The sequence below is a fragment of the Atractosteus spatula genome, chromosome 23 (assembly GCF_055471065.1).
Source record: "Atractosteus spatula isolate fAtrSpa1 chromosome 23, fAtrSpa1.hap1, whole genome shotgun sequence".
Classification (NCBI taxonomy): domain Eukaryota; kingdom Metazoa; phylum Chordata; class Actinopteri; order Semionotiformes; family Lepisosteidae; genus Atractosteus; species Atractosteus spatula.
In genome coordinates this window covers 4,956,757-4,977,606 of record NC_142728.1, presented here as the reverse complement: position 1 = coordinate 4,977,606, position 20,850 = coordinate 4,956,757, and the positions used below count along the sequence as shown (strand labels likewise).

At 37.6% G+C, this 20,850-nt stretch overlaps 1 protein-coding gene across 1 annotated transcript in view; it reads left to right on the top strand.

Moving 5' to 3' along the window:
* Positions 1-20,850, top strand: part of LOC148816085 (astrotactin-2-like) — a 203,373-nt gene that overhangs the window by 906 nt on the left and 181,617 nt on the right. The gene's annotated exons all lie outside the window — the stretch shown is intronic.

Sequence of the window (20,850 nt, the reverse complement as noted above, 5' to 3'; positions counted from 1 at the left end):
CTTCTCTGTGAAAAATAAATGTAACAGAGCCATATACAGTAATGCCTGATCGCCACTAGAATCCATTTGAACATATGTCTGTTGGTGGAAAAAACAGTAAATGAGCAGAGCAGAAAGTATATCTAAATTAAAAGGAAATAAAACAATTTTAAGCATCGCCCAAGGAAACTTGAAATGTTTATTATCCATTTCCATAACTGTGCTTATGTATTTTTAGTGGCAATACCAATTATATATGTCAAAAATGTTTTGCCGGAAGGATCTTAAGAAAAGTCAATAAAAAATGTGTGGGTCTTTGCATTTGAAGTTGATTTATATAAAGGTATTTCTACTGTATTTAGTATGTATTCTTTCTGTTTTCTCTTTTTAATTGGCTGTGTAATTTGTATTATTTGGAAAGTCTAACAATTTGCATTAGATTTTTTTATCTGGAAGCTCAGTTTCATATTCAGTGTCCTGCTAAAATTACCACGGGGGAAAGCAAATATATATAGTACCTTGCAAAAGTGTTCGCTCTTGAATGATGTCGCATTTTATTAAATTACAAATAACATATACGTATTTCACTTTTCTGAGTGAAATTGGGTATTAGAAAGAAACCTGCAAAGGAAAATCAAAAACTACAGTATGTTGATTGCATAAATATTCACCCCCTGAGCCAATGCATGGTGAGAGCACCTACTGTGTGTCAGTAACTATAGCTGCAAGCTGTTGAGAATGTTTTCCATACCAATTTTGCACATCAGAATGGTGCTAAAGCTCTATCGAGATTGTTAGGAATCAATGATGGATGACAATTTTCATGTGTTGCCACAGATTGTCTGACAGATGCAAGCCAGGATGTTGACTGGGCCACTCAAGGATAAACATTTCTTGTTAAGACACCACAGTGAGCCTTTGCCCTTGTGTCTTGAATCATTGCCGTGCTGAATAGTTCATTTTCAATCTAGTCTTCCTCTAGTATTTGCCTATAAATTGGTCCATACTATATTTTCCTCCTAATCTTGACAAGATTCTCAGTCCCTCATATGAAATGGTACCACATCTATGCTTCACAGTATACTGTAGATAGTGTAGACTAGATGTTTTGCTCTTTTGAGTTTGTGCCAGACATAACGTTTTGCAGTCAGACAGATTTTGTCAAACTTTTCCAAACAACAAAACCTTATGCCACATGTCTGCATCATCATCTGAATGCTTTGTGACCAGGGTATTGTTGTCTCATGCTCAGTTTGTATGGATAGCCTGCTCTATGGAGTGTCAAAAATAAATAAATAAGGGGACAGCACAGTGGTTAGCATTGCTGGTCATTGCAACAGTGAGGACCTGGGTTTAATTTCAGACCTTGGGGGCTATCTGCATGGGTCAAGGTGTGGAGCGGGGTGGCACTGTGGCTAGGGATCTGTGCCTGTTGCTAGAAGGTTGCCGTGGCCAGCAGAGGAATCCTACTGCGTGGGGCCCCTGAGCAAGGCCCTTAACTCCAGCTGCTCCAGGGGTGCTGTATAAATGGCTGACCCTGTGCTCTGACCTCAAGCTTCTCTCTCCCCAGCTGTGTGCCTGTGTGTCTCATGGAGAGGAAGCTGGGGGTATGTGAAAAAGACAAATTCCTAATGCAAGAATTGTATATGGCCAATAAAGTGATCTCTTCCTTGGTTCTGCCTATTTTCGCCAGGGGCTCTGGTTTCCTCCCACAGTCCAAAGACATACAGGAAGGTTAATTGGCTTTTGAGAAAATTAGCTGTGGTGTGCATGTCTGTGTTTGTGTCCAGGGTGTATCCTACCTTTACCTGTTGCTTGCTGGGATAGGCACCGGCTCCCCTGCAACCCTGTGTTGAATAATGCAGTTAGAAAATGGATGGGTTAAAACTGTCAAAGCCTGATTTCCTGAAGAAATGTTTGGATTTCATGTCTTCTTTTGGAGGAAGTCTTCAGAAAATGCATGCAGTGTACTTGTGCAGAGTTATTGAGGATTGCATCAACCAAGATATCAATGATGTGTAAGTAATAGACAAATCAGATGAGGTTTACTCCTGTTACAGCCATTGATGCCAGAGAGATTTGTTGATAATGGATTTGGAATCCTATTTAATTTACTCCTTATATATCCACAAGAACTCCTCAAATCCAGCATCAGCTTTCAATAGACTACAAATATGTTTCTTTGATTTGAATGTGCATGGTGTAATCATACATTTTGTTGAGCTTGGTTACATACAGTAGCATATAAGCATATATGCTTAATGTAAATATTATCCATTAATGATTGAGTGTTCTTTCTGTTAAGCTATTCTTCTGTACGGTTTATGTTTGTTTTATAGTCTGCAGTCCAAACCTTGTTCTCTTAATTGTTTTGTGCTGACTTAACACCTTCGCTAAAACTAAGGCTCCTACTAGCGTTCTAAAATGATCAGATAATATTAAAAAGACAAATATGTCACAGGAACAAAGTAGGGAAACCATCTTATTACAAGCATATGTAAGAATAAAAGAAAGTCTTTTCTTACATGCAAGAAAAATAAGTTCACGTTTGATGTAAATCAAAATTCAATTTTTTTTAAATATCCATATTTTCCAATATTCTATTTGATTCTTTCCAGTTTAAGAAACGGAATATGTGCTGGGGAAATGGGATTTTAAGCATTAGAGGCATGAGAGGCAAACTGACAGGATATTTAGGTTGTCTGGTTCAGTCCTTTTGGTGCTGTTACATGAGTTAGGTGCAGTGTTAGTGCCCAGCCTCTTGGGGGTTGTGAGTAATATCTGTCTTGTGATCATTAGCAGGAAGGTTTTAAGGGTTTTTAGGGGTAGCCTCAGGCTGTGTCATTCATCTATCACAGTATCCTCCCCAGGCACAAGCTTGATGTCCTCTGAAGCAGAGATCTCTTTCTGTAAAACAAGAGAGCTACTCTCGTTAAGGACTTGATAATAAAATGAGAAGGGTGAGTGATTCATCACGCTACACCATATGGAATAATATTAGGACACCTTTCAAAATGTCATGCTATAATGTATGAGATTTAATGATGTCCATTAAGTCTTCAGGCCATCTTTTAGTGTTGTTGCTCTGAGATGGCAAAGGAAAGTCTATGAAATCTATAAATATGTATGTAGATCTGCAGTGTGGGTAGTGTAAGAGATATGCCATCGTAAATTGTGACGTGTCTAAGCATTTAAAATATTGTTAAACATGTTACACTTCCCAGTGTTTCATTGCGATAAGCAGTTGGTTTTGACAGCCACCATGAGCGTTTCAGCACCTCATGAAAGTATGATCATTTGTAACACCTTGTGATTATTACACAAAATGCTTTTTTAATATTAATTATGTGATTTTTTTTTTATTTGGGGAAACAAAATCAAAAGATCTTTTAAGAGATAATTGGAGCCAAATTCATCTCTGTAGCTCTGTGAGATTAAAAAAGAGTGCGAAAAGTCATCTGTTCTCTAACCATTCTCATAAACCAATTCAATTAGTGCCTTCATATTACTTTGTTCCTGACTACAAGCTTGTCTTGCCTGAAAGCAAAGTTATAAAATAATTAAAGTGCAGTTGTAGCAAAGCAAACAGTGTTATCTGAGGTTTTCTGCTTATTAGCAAGCAGTCCGTTTAAGTAAGCCTTGAGATGAGATTGCATTGTAAAATCTGGTTCCTACTGCCATCATTGCTTACTGTACTGTAAGAAACACCTTTCTTACAGTACATAAACATTCTCTTATACCATACCAGTGGAAGAGCCCATCCAATGACAAGGCAGGGGTTTTAAAAGCTAGAAATAACATGCAATAGTGCTGTGAATGTGAATTTGCCCACATCTCCCCTCTCCCAACATCCATTAATGTAAAGTGGCAGTGATGCCAAGTGTGAGCCTCTAAAAACGCCAAGGATGCAGTGTAAAAAAATATGTAATACACATTTGTTTACAAAAGTTCTTTCAAGTGGGCTGTGCTTATGGACTGAAAAGTATTTCTGCTTCATAAAGCCTATGATTCCTCTGATCCTTTCTGTGTCCTGAGTACAAGAGAACAGTCTGACTCTATATAGAAGTGCATTTTAAATAATTTTATTAAGGCTGGTATTTCAAAACCTTGCTCTTTGGTAACCAATTCTTTTTGAAATGGTCATTGAATTTCCACACTGGGTATACGCTGTAGATCACGATATAGAAAATACTTTGAAGAAATCTACCAAGCATTGCCCCCTACAGTTCAGAAAAGCCTTAACTTAATCACACTACACTATGAATATACTGTACCCGAGCTTTACAAAACTCCAAGCCTCACAACCTATATACTTCACAAGAATAAAAGGCACTCAGTTAAAACCCTACTGAGTCACAACCTTATCAAAATTAGGAGGTGCATTTTCCTTTGTGACCTTTTATTCTGTTAAGATTTCTGAGTGTGAAAGGAGATCCCTGCTTCACTTTGTCTAGCTGATGATTTAAGGTGATGGGCCACAAAGATATTCAGGTATGCTGGCCAAGGCAAGAAAATTTCTACTTGTTTAACCTTTATACTTTTAACATCTGTGGTAGTCCTCGTGAGGTTTTGCTGAATTGGAGATTTTTAAGTGGGAATGCCAGTGATGTCCATTGTTTCAGAAAGACTTATAAGATGAAAAAGAGAAAGCCTTTTCAAAATAAACAATAAGAAAGACATGGGGCTACTTACTGTAGTTATACTTAATGTGTACTGTTTTATTAAAATATTGATTCACTCTTCTTTCCAATATGACAGTAAGTCTGGTGGAATATAAGATGTTGGTTAGGAAATATTGGATTCGCTTACATTTGCCTGCTGAAGAAAACCACGCGGCTACTGCTGAAGTCATCTGACTCCGTGATTACATTGATTATTGCCAAGGCAAAGGCTCCGGCCCAACATCATGATTTTAAAATTGTCTCACGGGCTTTTGTTTTTTACTAATTGGGTAGGATTAGCAGAATTGGGAAAAAAAAGCTTAATAAGGAATTACAGTGCATAGGAAGATGCATTATTAAAAAATACATGCCTTTTTTGCAGGCTATTACTTTACTCTGGATCATAAAGTGCTGTGCTGTGTATTGCTAAACAATAGAAGCATTGACATTCCTTGACTGTGTTTCACATTCTGAAATGAAATACGCTGAAACTGCAGCTCTTGAGTTATGGGGCTAGCTGGTAACCATTATTATACTGTACATAAGACTGGTACTGTAATTAGCACACTGTATCCATTTCGCAAAGCTTGTCGGGATAGGCTCTGGATCCCCTGCAACTTTGAATGAGATAAAATGCTTAGAAAATGCATGGATCCATTTAGCAAAGGTTTAATACTCAATGGGCTCATTAATTTTTTCCAGTTTCAGGGCAATGTTAAAAACTTGCTTTACCTCAAAAAGTGCACGAAATATGGGTTTAGCTGGCAGCAAGCTGTGTATGTGTTGGTCATCTTGGGCTTCACTGTTTTTCACTTTTTCAAGGACGTCTGTAGCTACTGGACATTTTTTCTTATTTTTACCTATTGAAAAGCTTAGGTCTTTGATTCATGCTGGAAAGTTATGACTTAAAAAAAACAGTGATTAGTAATTGAAACACACCCTAGGGTGGGTGTCTTAAAATGGTATTTAGTGACGAATACATTTTGACTGAGTCTTACAAATGCATGTTCTCGAAGGTATGCTTTTTCGGTGTTCCCAGTTTCGTTTTTAATATTCAGGAAAAGTGACTCAATACTGCATAGTCCGTTCAGAGAAAACCTTGCTGACAGCACTTTCTAGACTATGTATATGTTTATGTATTCAAAATAATTCAATGTGTAAATAAGCAAAGAAAAATTAGGGTCAGTCTTGGTAAAAGAGAAAAGCCTGAAACAATACAACCAAATAACTGGAACAATTATCAATGTTTTCCATTTCACTAAACTGTTTTTTTTTTTCATTTAAACGGAAGACTAGAAGTGAGTAACACACACTAATCTGGTATCTCCTTTTATAGGATGCTTAATACATAAAAGCATTTTTTAGCTGGCTTCAGAGCTCCGATAATGTTTCGTGTAATTGCATTTCTGAATCTATGTCTTGACAGGCTTCCTCAGAAAGACAGAAAAAAACCAAAATGCTTTTTTTTGCCATAAGCAGCCCAGGGTAGTTTTCTCACTAGGATAAGAGATGATAATGAGGATTAAGTTATTTAAAAATCTGTCACAGTTTGTTTTGCAATTTTATTTCACAATAAGGTGTAGAGTAGACATACAGTACATGTCCCTGCTAAAACATCTGGGGACAATTTATATTGTATGACTTGGCATTTGAAAGCATTTTCTTACAGTCAGTAGATTTAAAAATCATCATCCCTTTTGATACACATGAAATACTGTATATAGGTATCTATTCTCCTACGATTTATCATAGGACCATTGATTTCATTCACAGGTGTTTAGCAGCAGGTTCTGCCTTGCCTTGAACTCAATACTGTGGGCTTAGTGGGCTTGCAGTCCCAGTAACACTTCAACAGGTGGTGCACAAACCACAGTACCAGTGACACTCCAGTTGGACATGCACATACTGATGTAACTTGCCACAGGTAGATACACACATTAAAGTGACATTGAACACCCAGCAGAAAGTGACACTGTTCCCACCACCCGATCAATGTGCACTCCAATGCTGCATTCACACAGACCCTACAGCAGGATATGCTTTCATTTCCTCAGTACTGACTGACCAGCCTTTCTCTGACACCTGCAGAATCTGTAGCCATAAATTCAAATTTAACTCCCACATAGTTTAGGTCTCACATTGAGCTGGAGAACAGATGGTATTTGAGCCACAGATGGCTTCTTAAGCTAAAAACATAAAGTTTTCATTGTCTAATGATAGTTCAGTAGTTCATTTTTTAAAATTGAGCACTGTGTGGGACGTAATTTACAGGCTTTAATTATTAGATTTTTTTCCAATGATTTTGAACAAGTCTGCTTGAGCCAAAATTGGCAGCAGACCTTACATTTTGTCTTTAATTTTGTAAAATTCTTCAGTGGCTAACATTGCATTTTGAACAGCCCTGGGTGGTCTTTGTCTTTTAAAGCTTAAACCGTTATACCTGGACTAAATCCATGTTGACCAATTTAATGTGGGAAAATTAAAAAGCCACGGCAAGAGTGTACAAGAGAACCTATTAAAGCTGGGATTCTAAACATTTTCTACTGAGGTATCACCCTCAGTGAAGGCTTAAAGTTCAAATATAAAATCAAAAGTAACTTACAGTAAGTATTGCAAGTAGCCATTACCACCAATAATAAAACATGCAGTGGACATTCAGAGCCAATACATGATGTTAGAGCATTAGTTCTGAAAGCTTCTGGACTTGGGGTGAGAAATGCCACTCTTTATCTGAGGACTCCTTCTTCATTTTTTAATACTGTTGAGGCTTTGTTTAAAAATAAACATTATACAGTGATAGTTTCAATGCCATTGTTGTCATTTTGGTTGGAGAGGTTGTGACCCAAGCCTCTTAACTCTGCGAAAACAAAATTGGAGAAACCATGATCTAATGGATCATTGCAAGGTAGGAAGAAATTACAGAATTGCAACCATTGCTAACAAGGGAAATGTGTTCAATTCTGGGAATTCATGTTTCTCCTGATGGGTCTATCAGCAAGATTGTGCTTATGTCATTTGCAGAAGCTTGTGCAATAAAACTGATTTCATGTTGGCAGGTTAATTTCCCTTCTGTCGCCTGCATCTTCCTCCAGTTTTCAGTTCTTAAAATGAAATTCTAGAAGGCTTCCTGCACATCAGTTGATGAGAATATTAATATTTGTTTGTCAGTTACATGCTGTGGTACTAAGATAATCTCTTTAAATGGATATGGGAATGGTATCAGTAACGAATCAAAGGTTTCACATGCATTAAAGAAACGTCTTCCCTTTTTATTTGTAAAAACATATACTTTCAAATGTCATCTCCAAATAAAGAACTTAGCAGCATGCAACACGTCATCCTACTAGTTCTCTCTCAGACCACATATATGTTTATTTTGGGATCATTGCAAAACTTATTAAAATTTAATATGCATAAATATGCTAAAGATTTAGATTCCATCTGCCTGCTAAGCTGTGGACGGCCGCCTTCTTTTGAAATATTTGTGTTACTGCCAGTGGCTAAAATCTTTGCAAATATGGAAAAAATATTCATCTTGTTCAGTGTTCACACAAATGAGTAGTACATTTCCATTTTCCGTGGATAATGATGCTGCACAAACAGACCTTGACACCCAGCTGAATTAATTAGCTTTAAGCTGAAGTCGGCAGTAATGAGAAGAGAACAACTGGGATTGTTTAGTTCATCTCTTGGATGGTAATTACAGATCAGCCATGAAGCAATGTGTAGTGTTTGGCGATCAGATGAACTCAGTCTGTGGACAGATCCTAAAGATGGGTGTGCATGCGTCAATGGACAAGATGACTAACAGGCCAGGCAGTTCTGGTCCAACACCTTGCAATTAAACCACACTTGGCTCCATAATTCATACCAGACAAAGCTCTGAAGGACTAGTTTCGGCAATACTTGCATGGTGCAGACTAGTGTTAAAGTGAGAGATGCAGACACTTGTGAAAGTTTACTCTGCTAAACCTGCACACAAATTTTCCTGTAGGTTTGCAGTGCTTTTATTTCACCATACAGTAACTTTCTCTGGTTTTCATCATACTGTCTTGTCTCTGAATACTTTGTAATGTTTCACTGTGCTTTTGCTCATTTTTCAGTGTTATTGTTATGTACAGTATGCAAGTTAATAATAATAATAATTGCTTACACTTATATAGCACTTTTCTGGACACTCCACTCTATGCGCTTTACAGGTAATGGGGACTCCCCTCCACCACCAATGTGCAGCATCCACCTGGATGATGTGACGGCAGCCATAGTGCGCCAGAATGCTCCCCACACATCAGCTATCAGTGGGGAGGAGAGCAGAGTAATGAATACAATTCATAGATGGGGATTATTAGGAGGCTATGATTGGTAAGGGCCAATGGGAAATTTGGCCAGGACACCGGGGTTATACCCCTACTGTTTTTGAAAAAGACCCTGGGATTTTTAATGACCACAGAGAGTCAGGACCTCGGCCACTGAATTCTCTTTGCTCAGTTGCACACTTTGAAGGGACAACCCGGTCTAGGCAGTAGCTGGGTGTTTTCCACTTCTAAATGATCAGCTTCCCCATGCTCAAAGAGACATTAAGGGTCCTTGAAATATTCTGTACCATTCTCCTGCTCTGTACATTTATTTTAGTTGTATCCCTGAGTTGTTCTGAATGTTCTTTGGTCTTCATGGTTGAATCTCTACTTGAAATTCACTATCTGACTGAGGGACTTTACAAAGATACATGTGTTTATTCTTAAATCATATGAACCACTACTGTTGCACACAGAGGTAACACAACTAATTATGTGGCTCATTAAAGTAATTGTGTGCACCTAAAAGAGTTTAATTTTGTCACAGCATGACGTTTGCAGTTTTCATTCATATGAATTATCTGTTCCTTTGATGTCTTTCTTTTTGTTTGTTTTTTTAATATCCCAAGCAGATTGTGTATATAAGAATAAATACTTTAAAACAACAAAAATGTGATAATTTTGCAAGGTGTTGAATACTTTTGCAAGTCACTGTGGGCCAGGTGCAAAAACAAGCTGCTTTCTCTCTAATTGACCGCTGTATTGTCTCCATGACTGTTTCACATTTGTTTGTATTCTAATCCTTATCATCTTTTGCCATGTGTGTGCATTTGAAAAGTGGAACTGCCTGTTAGAAAAAATACAGTTCATTTGCCTGTGCGATAATCCAAAGGTTTGTTGTTAGATGTGTTGGACACCTGCATACTGTTAGAGAGAAAGATCTTTTCTCAAATAACCTGTTGCTTTATCTGCAGTTGGAAACCCACCAGATCCAGTGCCAGTATTTGCAGAGTTTCTTTTGGATTAATCAATATCACTCGATGCCTTTTCCTTGTTATGCAAAACCACAATCTAGATGGGAATGAAAAAACTTCTAAACCAGCTCTCTGTCAGCCTAGAATTGTTTAGTACAGTACTTAGAATTTTACAGTATACGTGACAATGTGTAGGTGGTTTCTCCATTTTTTGTGTATGGAATTGTATGCTATTGCAGTCATTTTTAATTTAATAATCCATTTCGCAAAGACAGAGGGAACAATTTTTTTTTCCAGTTTTAAAGTATATTTGTGGAGCTCCACAACATTGAATGTAAGCAGAAATGCATGCATACAGTACCTAAGCTTTTTCTTGCCCATCCTGAGGAATGCAACCTCTGCATTCATTATACAACAGTAGAGTATCTTTTCCAGAAATGCAAGTGTCAGAAACTTGGCAGAGGCTTTTAAGCCCAGAGCTAGTGATATGGTTTACGAACCCTCCTCTGGGAATTGTCAGAGAGACCTAGTTTTCAGAATGGTTCTCATCTGTTGGTATTTTTCAAAATCTGATGCTTATTTCAGCTGTTTTTTTTTCTTTCGAGTGCACAAGAAGATGTAAAACTGGCATCAGAGGGTTTTTTTTTTTGGAAGCCCCTTCTCTGTCATATAGTATTTGCTGTTCTTTCAACTGAGAAATTCCTCTTTTCTCTATTCAGAACAAATCTCTTCTACTATTTTTTATCTGAATTTTGGTTTTCATAGAAATTACAAAATTGACAGTTTAAGAGAAATAGGCTTGTTTTGCTCATCACTCCGCTGCACTGGAGCTCTGAATTTGAAAACATTTTTTTTTACTGAGACAACAACTTCAAAAGGGAACCTACCTCCAAACTTTTTAAAACTAGTGGTTCAGTCTACATCAGTGAGCTGGTGTGATACGGTATTTTATTTTTACAATTACAATGGACTGGCATCCTTTCCAGGATTTAGTTCTGCCGTGTGTATACTTCTGGGCTTTGGGTTTTTCACAACTCTTACCAGGAATAAGTGGCTTTCTGATAATGAATGGATGTCTCTTTTTAATGTGCTTCGCATTATATGTCACTTATTGTAAGTTCTGGCTTCCTTCAATATGGAGACAGTTCCTCCATATGGAGACATTCTCTGGAGCTAGTCTTTAGGCAAATACGGGGCAAGTGCTTATCATTGTCAGTGTTACCCTGAACTCTCTTATTCCTTTCTTATGTTCATGTGTTCTACATGTATACATTAGCTGAGCTGGCTGATCTTACTAAGATGAAACTGAAGGGCATTCGTACAGTATATAGGTCCAGCTGTACTGCAACACAGAATCATACCTCATACTATCCTCAACTGATTGAGGCTTATACCCTGGCTTTTTCGTAAAACAACTGGATGAGTTAAAATAACCTGAAAGTCCTACTCTCATTTGTAATCTTTATTATGTTCTTATAAAACTCAGTAACAAATATCAAACTGTATGCACTCGGATTAGACAGGTTTCATGACTGCTTAAAACGACAAAACACAATATTTTTAAAACAGTTCAGAAAACTCTTTCTCAGTAAAAGACGACAGAGGAATATAAGTGGATAAAATGAAGAGAAAACGGCATGTTTTGGGGACATTTATTACCCCTTGGTATCATGAAGGTCAGAAAATAAATTATCATACAGGTCGTTAGTGAAGCAAAAAAGAAAATTGATTTGTTGTGTGCTTCAAAGATTTTATCCATCCTTTAATAAAAATTAGTTTAATGTCTTCTTGTTGCTGATTATCTGCACTGCAAGAAACCATACCGAGTTTTAATGTTCTCAAGGTCTGAATCTCTTGTAATGGAGAGATTCAATTCAATACATTTTTATACCTTTCCTGAAATACTTTATTTCTAAAGTATAAAAACGTTTGTATGCTATTGATAATTTGAGCCAGTGATTTCTTCAGTTGTTGTCTTTGGAAGCTGAGTTGTACAGTATGTTCCTTTTTATTTAACACCTGCAATAGTGCATAAGTACAGTACATCTTTGCAAGTCTGGACATTTGTAAATTAATTGATTACCTGTAAAACAAACTGGGTTGGGGCCCTTCTAAACCAAGAATAGGGATGTCAGATATAGACTCTAGTGCGTATTTACAATCTGCATTGGACCTTATCTATTAAAATGTTACATTTAAACGTGAGCATGATTGATTTGTATGCTAATTGATTAGTTATTTGTTTAACATTTTCTGTAGGAGAGGAAAAAGAAACTAAATTCAACACCAGACTAAACAACAGATTAAAAAAAAACATTAGACAAGTTATAATGTAGCTTGTGCACATTAGAATCATATTAATTCATTGACAGCTGCTACCACTTTCTAGTACAAAATCTTTGGATGCTTCCTAAGGATATATAAAACAGAGGTGGGTGTCTGGAAACATGGCAGAATTATAGAATTTAATTTAGTGATTTTCTTTTTTTTATAATTATCACATTAGTCTTCCTGTCTGTCCTTATTTCCCCCTCCCCCCCCCCCCCGACTTGTAAGGCAGGGAATTTGCTGTGTCATTGTTTTTTGCTACCATTTTAGAAATGAGGAAGACATTTTTTTTCAGAGCAGGAAAGCAAAGAAGTCTGATGAGGACAGGTGTGTCTAAAGTGTATGATAAACTTCCAGGAGAGGAGAAAAAAATGCAGCCAATGCAAAGCTCCAGTATATTAATATGCAGAACAACAAGAGTCAAAGGCTTATGGCTTGAGGGTGTGTGTATTCTGCAAAACATAGGTTTATGTCTGAGGAGACTGTCTTACCAGTACAGTCCAAGGCCAGTTTTGAAGCATCATATAATAGGTCTTATGAATGCACAGTAATAGAACAAAGCTCTTAGGTAAATAAAAATGCCAAATTTACTCAATTTAACAACAGGCGAACTGGCAGATAACCTTAAAACTAATATATACTGTTTATTTTGATTTCAGCATTACACTGATGATGCAAAACAAGTCTGTTGTATTTTCGCACTGAATAAAGCTCAAAGTAATTGAAACTAGATTGTGTTTAGGTTAGCGAGGTGGGAAGTGTAACTGTGTGCTAATTAGCGTGTCTTATTGCAAGTAAAGAATCACCATTTCCTTTGGACTCTGCCAGCCACTGTATACAAGTGCAGTGCTCATAGAAGTTACTGTGAAACATTGTATTACTTGTCTGGAATCTTTCCAGTGGCCCATTTATTTTATTAGACCTGATGGAGGTCAATTAAGTAATTAATGACCTTGCAAAATATAGTCAGTAAAATGAATTTCAAAAACTAAGGTTGACAGTCAAGACTTTATGACCGCAGGTTCTTCTGTCAGGCTCAACCTCGGCTGTGATAAATGCTTTTTAGAGTACGGTGATGTGTTTCTTTTGCAGATCTTGGCATGGATATTCTCTCTTAGTACTCCTTTCTAAAAAAGACACCGCTAATTAACTGTTTCTTATGACAGTGTTTTCCAATAGGTGGATGTTGTTCTTAGGGATGGCACTATTATTGTCACTATTACAAAATGAATAGCTTAACTTTGTTTGGTGAAAATATTCCATCCTTTATTGGGATGGAGGGATTTGTTGTACAGTGTTCATGTTGACCTTCAATTCAATATGGCTACCTATAACAAGATCTCTTAAGGGCTAAATAAAATCTTTTTTTCTGTCTGCTTGAGAAACGTAAGTACTGTACGCATCATTCATAGTTGTTGATCGGATTTCAGTGGGAGCTGAAGCAGATATAGCATTCTGGAAGCCTCTTGACCTAATTTTCTCATATTTATGTCTTTCACTGTTATTTCCCCTAAAGAACATTCAGTTAATTTTTAATACCCCCTAGTGAACCAGTTTTGATTTGTGAATTGATTTGAGGTGAGTATTTGTTATTATTTCATTGTCGTTAGGCAAGGATGTTTCTTTAATCTAAATTCAATTAGTAAATCACTACAAGCGGTCTCTACATCAAGTGATGTCTATCTTGCTTGGATGTCTTTGCCCTGAAAGACAGGATCAGGTCTTTCATGACATGATGGGATAACAAAAGTTTGAGACAGCAAAAGTTGTTGGGTTTTTTTTTTTCGGTTTCTAGTTGCTATTTTTATACTCATAAGAGTATAAAGATTCAAAGCTTCCTTTAACAAACATAAATAAAAAAAAGCTTCATAGGGATTAAGGTGAAATTTAGGTCTGTAAATAAAGAGGCACAAAGACAGTTGTGTATCTGGAACAAACCCTTTCAAATCCTGGGATACTGCTAAGTAACTTTCTGGACTGTACTCAAATAGCCTCTTCTCATCTCGAATCCTTCAAGTGATTGTAATTTTCTCTTTAGAACCTTAATGGTTAACATTGGTGCCAGAAGAGCACCTTTCTGACCTAATAAGTCATGTCAGTAGTGAAATTTGCATCATTGACACATAAGGTGCTGCCCAATCATGTGTATCAGTCATCCGTAGAACTGTACAGTGCATAATGTGGAAAAAGCTGAGCCTGCAGGTTTGTACAGTAAATCACAGCGACACTAATGTCAACACACAACAAAAAAAGAAAAATATAGGGAATGGAATGTAACTGTGTTCCACACGGACTACAGTCTAGTCAAATCCCAAAGTAGACCCCAGCCAGGTAACATTCTTTTTCTTACATGGTACACTACATCCCTACATAATGGGTTGTACACTGGCATCACAGTGACATAAATTCTGTTCCATTAAGGCTCCTGGGACTAAGTTTAACTTTGGCTTGGGGCAGCTTTTGTGTGCCCCACTTTGGCTTTGTTTGGCTTTGTTTCTCTCATGTCTGTGTGGCTTTGATCCATTTTCCTCCCACCTCTGAAAGATGCTGGCTAGGTTTAATGATGGATAGATATGTGCCTGTGCCTGGCAATGGACTAACATCCTGTCCAGGGCATAGTCCTGCCTTGTATGTGCTTGTGGGCTCAGGGTTTTCACAGTTCCTACCCGGAATGAGCATATTTCTGTTAATGAATGGATGTCTGTTGGAAAATGTGTCCACATACTGTACATCGACTTTACAATTGCTGATTTAATCAAGATCTTCATCTGATAAATGATGTTCACCTTTTGTCTCTTAGAGGGACATGCTGTATTTAGTAAGATCCCCCCAGTCACGCAAAACAGTGTCATTTTTAATATGTAATTTGGTTATCTATGGGGACTTGTGAAGCAAAGGAAAGGTGGAGCAAATTTCTACGTTTGTTCCTTGTGACTTATTCTGTCCCGAGCTAATTGCTTACATCTGCGGTACCTGCCAATTAGTTCACAATGCCAAGATCTTTTTCATGAACACGTGAACTAACATTGGAAGCCACCTCTTTAGGGGCATATTGTTTTCTGGTTTTCATTGCACTTGCAATCTTAGTTGAACTAATTCTTTACTTAATTGAGCCAAATGTAATCCTTTGTTTCCCAAAACGTGAGCTATTGGTAGTTTAAGGTGATGATTAAAACCTGCCATATTTCGGGCCTCCCAGGCTAGAAATATGCCCCACTGCCATAGAAAACCGTGTCCCTAGAAATGTAGCCTGTAAAAGAAACTGTGTCCCATTGAAATAGAGCCCCGGTTTGTTGACATGATGACCAGCTGACTGGAATAAGCAGTAAGATAATGGAGCACAGCTAACAGTGACAAGGTATTGGGATGAGAGACTTCAACGGCACTTTCACTTACTCTGACATACTTCATTTTGAGTCACTGCAGATATTTTCCCAGGGAATGGCAGCTTCATACGGATGGTCCTTTCTATTCGGCAAATGTACTGTACGTGGCTTAAAAATGGCACACTCACTGGAAAACTCAATATAAGATGCATAGGCACAGTGATCAGATAAAGAGTACTGCATTTCATTTTGGGTAATTTTAAGATATAATATTAAATTCTGCTAAGATTAAAATATTGCAAATTCCATTTGTGCTCCTGCACAGGACATTGTCAATGGAGCTGCTGACAATCTGAGAGACTGTGATTTTAGGTTTGGTTGATATTAAAGCAAGGGGAATAACCTTCCTGCAATTATTTCACTGCTTGATGGATGTAAAAATGACATTAATGATTACTTCTGAGATGAATAAAGGCAGATGAGGTAGCATTATAGATCACTCTAAGGAGAATCACACTCTCTACATATTCCTTTTCTAATTTTTGTGCTTCAATATTTGAATGTGTTAAATGACCCTAATAAGCCATTTATCATGTTTGCAGCTCACACCTGAAGAAGGCTCCATGGCCGAAACGTTGTGTTCTCTTTCTTCTTTTTTTCAGCATGGAATAAACCTATTACTTGTTCCTTTGCAGCCTACGCATGCTGACGCAGCTACCCACCTGAACATTTATCATGTCTAACACTTTGGATCACGTCAAAAGAGCAGAGCTGTTATTATTTATGGGTGGGTTTAGCAAAGCCTGCTGTACATTGCAGAAACCAGTCAAAAACATTATGCAGGATTGTGTACGTATAGTATGTGAGGCATAGAGGTATGCTGTGATTGTTTGACTGTATCAGGACCTGAGATCCAGGACTGGGCATCTGTCTGTGTGGAGTTTGCATGTCCTTTGAATGACGCCATGGGTTTTCTTCATGTCGGTTTAGCCCATCTCTCTTCCCAGGGTCATGTTGGGTACGTTTGATTGACATTTGACTGTCACTATCAGGGTTCGATTACTGGTCTCCAGAGGGAAGGGAGCTGTTCACCCCCTTACACTAGCCTCGTCAAGCATGACACTGGTGCCTCTCTGCCTAAACTTTGAGTGTAAGCTTCATAGAAAGATAGATCCATTTATTAGTTTACTGCACTGGAATGGATCTGGTAGTCTTGCTTTTGCGTTATTATCGAGATGTGCCCATGACGTTATAAAGTGCTTGGTTTACATTCAGAGGTTCACGATTCAGGCAATTATAAATCCTTTTTGTATTAACGTTCTTCTCAGCCAACCCCTTGCACGGCTGGAGTTGTATTTCACAAATGCCAGAAACTGGCCACCCCCCGATCTCCAGCCTCTCCAGTCGGACACACATGAGGCAGGGAACGTCTTCACACAGGTCCCCTCAGTAACTCCCTTGACACAAAACTCCTGCCAAAGCTGTGCTACTATGACAGTCTTCTACTAAGATGCAGCTCATTATTCTTTTCCTCTTGGAAACTCTTCTGCGAGACGAATTACAGTCATAAGTGTATATTTAAAGGTTGGGCATCTTGCTTTTGCAAACAAGCACTGTGATCTAAAAAAAAAAAGTACTCCATTAAGATATAAGCAATCTTGTAATGTATTTTTGTAAAGTGGAGACGCCCAGGTGATACTATGCATGTGTTGCAGAATATTTCATTTCTTTAAACAGGACACATGAAATACTGTACAGCAATTTCTAAAAAAGAAATGGTTCGTCTTCATGTTTTGTGGAAAATATTTCATTAAACAAGAGCTGCCTAATCTTGTCCTTGGCAACAGTCCAACAGATTTTGTAAGTCTCTTTAAATTATCTGCAGCTTTGGTCAGATTATGTCATATTGAGCTAATTGAATCCTGTTCTTAGGCTATTTTTGTGCTTAAATAACGTGTACTTATGTAGGACTGAATTTGGAAAGACGTGTATTAGACTAAGAGGGTCATCTATACAGCCTTCAGGGAGAAAACACTTTGAGGATAGAGGGATAACACCTACCAAAATGCTAATTGATACCAAATGTGTTATACTGTACTACACATCATTATTCATTTGTATAGTATACAGTATATTATTGTTTCCCACTGTGGTCCAAGATCATGGCTCAATGCACATATGCTATTACTAAATGGACAATTAAAAACCTGTAATACAGTAAGTTATCTGCGCATTGACGTGTGGAAAAAATGGTGATAAACAGTTCTGACTGCAGTCTATTTCATTAGTCATAACTGACTGACTGATCAGTGTCATTTATCAAGTTGCTCATTAGTTTCTTTCCTCTAGGTAAAGGAGGCATTTGATCGTTAAAATTAATTATTGTTGGTATGTATATTAACACACTGTTTTATCATATTTACCATACGTATTCTTCCACAATGCCATGACTTATTAATAGTGCATATTTGTTATGCTAAGTACTTTTTCTTTGTAAACCCAGTTTTCCTAGTGTACTGTAACATCTATTGACAATGACGAGAGCTGGACCGTCAGTGCCCTCTAGTGAAGTTGTAAAATACTGCATCTTCTGAGCACAGTAATGAACTCTGAAATGAGACATCAGAAAAGAGTAGACTACATAATTTTTTTAGACTACATACAGTTTTTTTTAATAAACTGCAAAAAACAGATCAGATTTCAGAATTTTACCCTCAGTTTGCTCCCTAACAGTGTCAGTTTACATTCAATAAGGAAATAAATTACTGCATACAAACAGTGCACTCCGAATGATTTCTTTGAAAATTACTTCTTTCATTAAAGACTGTTCAATTAACTGTGGCTGCTTATTTATACAATGAATAGTTTACAAAATACACATTTTTAAGCAATAGATTTTACATTCACTGGTTGGCACCCACTTTCCAAACAACTTTTTTTCAGCCTTCATCTTTTTTTTTTCTCTGAATTACAAACAGGCACTGTGCTCTACAGAAATTTGCTCTCACCATGACTCTGATGATGCTTGCTATCCCTTCTCAGCCTGATAATGGATACATTTTCATCAGCTTCTTCAGAGAAGTCATTCTCACCATCTTTTCCTAGCAGTAAAAGAGTAATAAGATTAACAACAGCAGGTGTATGAAATTCGAGACAAGATTACTGCCTCAGCAGAAGCCTTGTGAGTTGAGGGATAATATATACGGTTGGTTAAGGGAAAGGTTAAATTTCATTTTAAAAGCTGACAAATGACATGAACAAGCCATTACTTTTGGTCAAAAGCAAGGACTTGCTAAAGGGAAGCCATTGTAAACAGAATCATTCTCTTCTCATGGGCAATCACTTTACCATCTGTGAATAATGCACCATTGCTGTCAGTATGAGATATTCACTCTCATCCATTTTAACTTGCTGAACAAAGCCAGTTTGCTCTTTGGGAGATGTTGCAAACTCCAGTATGCAGGGGCCACACCTCTCAACTCTTGTGTGTTCCAAGTGGTTTCCTTTTTCCCCCCAGCTTCGTTATGTAGGATCTAAATGTGTATAAGTAGAGGTGCTCCTTTAAATTGTAGTGTAACCGAAGTATTGTAAAATCAAACCAAGCAATGAATAAATAAAAGATGCCTGGGGTTGGAGTTTTGGATGAAGGTTCCCTTTGGCAACATTAGTAACTCTGACACTTGTACTTATACTCCCTGCTTAATTTTGCAGTAGATCTAGGAGGATGGTTTTGCTCTGATACTTCAGCAATTTTTTTTATCTCAAAAGTTTCCCCCCTCAGGCCACTTTCTGGGAGTTCCACGTGTACTTTGAACTGGTTTAAAACAGGTCTCCTGCCCCGAGATGGAATATCTTAAGTGCCAGTTGATATTAATTGCCACCTCACAGAGAAGTGGAAGGGGGAGGTATTTATCTCTTCAGAGAAACAAACATATTTCATTTCCAAGCACCTGCAGTAAGCTTAGCAGACAGCACCCACCTTCCCAGCTGTGCACACAGTCTAGAAACAGGAGGATGCGTTGCTCATGTTGTGAAGCTGGCGTCTTTCGAATGTCTTTAAAAATGACAGTGTTATCTGTTCTGTGCCAGAATGCCAAGATACATTACAAGTGTCTCTGCAATAAGAGCAAAGTGTCTGCTTCCATGCCTCCATTCACTCAGTCTATCGCTTTGTTACACATTGTACAGAGCATGTCACAATGTAGTGAGAAGCCCTTGATAAATCAAGCTCTTTTTGGGTAATGCATCCTATGTTATCATCAGTCTTCATCGGTACCCCTGGTGTTTCTGCTACAGCAGTCACTGCCACGTCTGATGAAGATGAGTGGGTATTTCACCGCTTGGCAGTTGTAGTATTCATTGAGATGTACATGCAATCTGTTTAACAGCCCACTAAGGTAAACATGTACATTGTTTCATTAAACCATGAATTATTCATTTTCCAAAGCTTGCCTAATAACACTTTAATTTCTTAGTTAGTGCTTATTTTCCTGTTATGAGCTCCATAACGTGCTCTCACTGCAATTTCTCATTACGTCTTTGACTCGGGGGTGAGATTGCAGTTTTATCACTTAATTGTTTGTAACTGGGCCTTTATCATTAAGCATTTGTTCCATAAAGAAAGTACTGGTATTAGCAGAATTATATTTTCAGGAAAATTTCTTTAATTGAAATCTGAACAGATGTAAACTTGTGCCCGACATGTTGTAATGTTTCAGTCTGCTATTTTAAATTAGTCTTAGGGCCATCATAATCTCCCAGGCACAGTAAGTTGCTTCTCATGTCCAATTATCAAGGCCAAGAACAGCCTTTCACCAAGAGAACATTTCACATCTCAATCAAGCCTGTGTGACTTGCAAGTCTCTATTGAGACAAATTATCAGATGGTATAAGAGGGTACCTTATTTTTGACTATATTGTGCTTGCTTTGTTTTCTTTTTGCGAGGTTAACGTAAAGAGCTTTTTGTTTAGTAAGCAATAGATGTTGATGCCTAGAGTGTCCCTATTCTGTTAGTTGCTCTATATAAATGCATCTGTTTGGTGACTTATTATAGGCAGTGCCTGGTCCTTCAAAAAAAAATTGTTTACTGCTTCCTCACAGATTGCATTTTAAATGTAATTGGTGAGGTAGCATAAATTGTTAGAAATCAATCATTTTAAAATTAAAAAAAATAAATAAATGCTTTAACCTGAAGTACACAATGAAAGTCAGAGTCCTCCTACACCTGCTCATGTCACGAACTGTCATGGGAAATATAGGTTTCTACGCAAAGATGGGCTTGGGCGT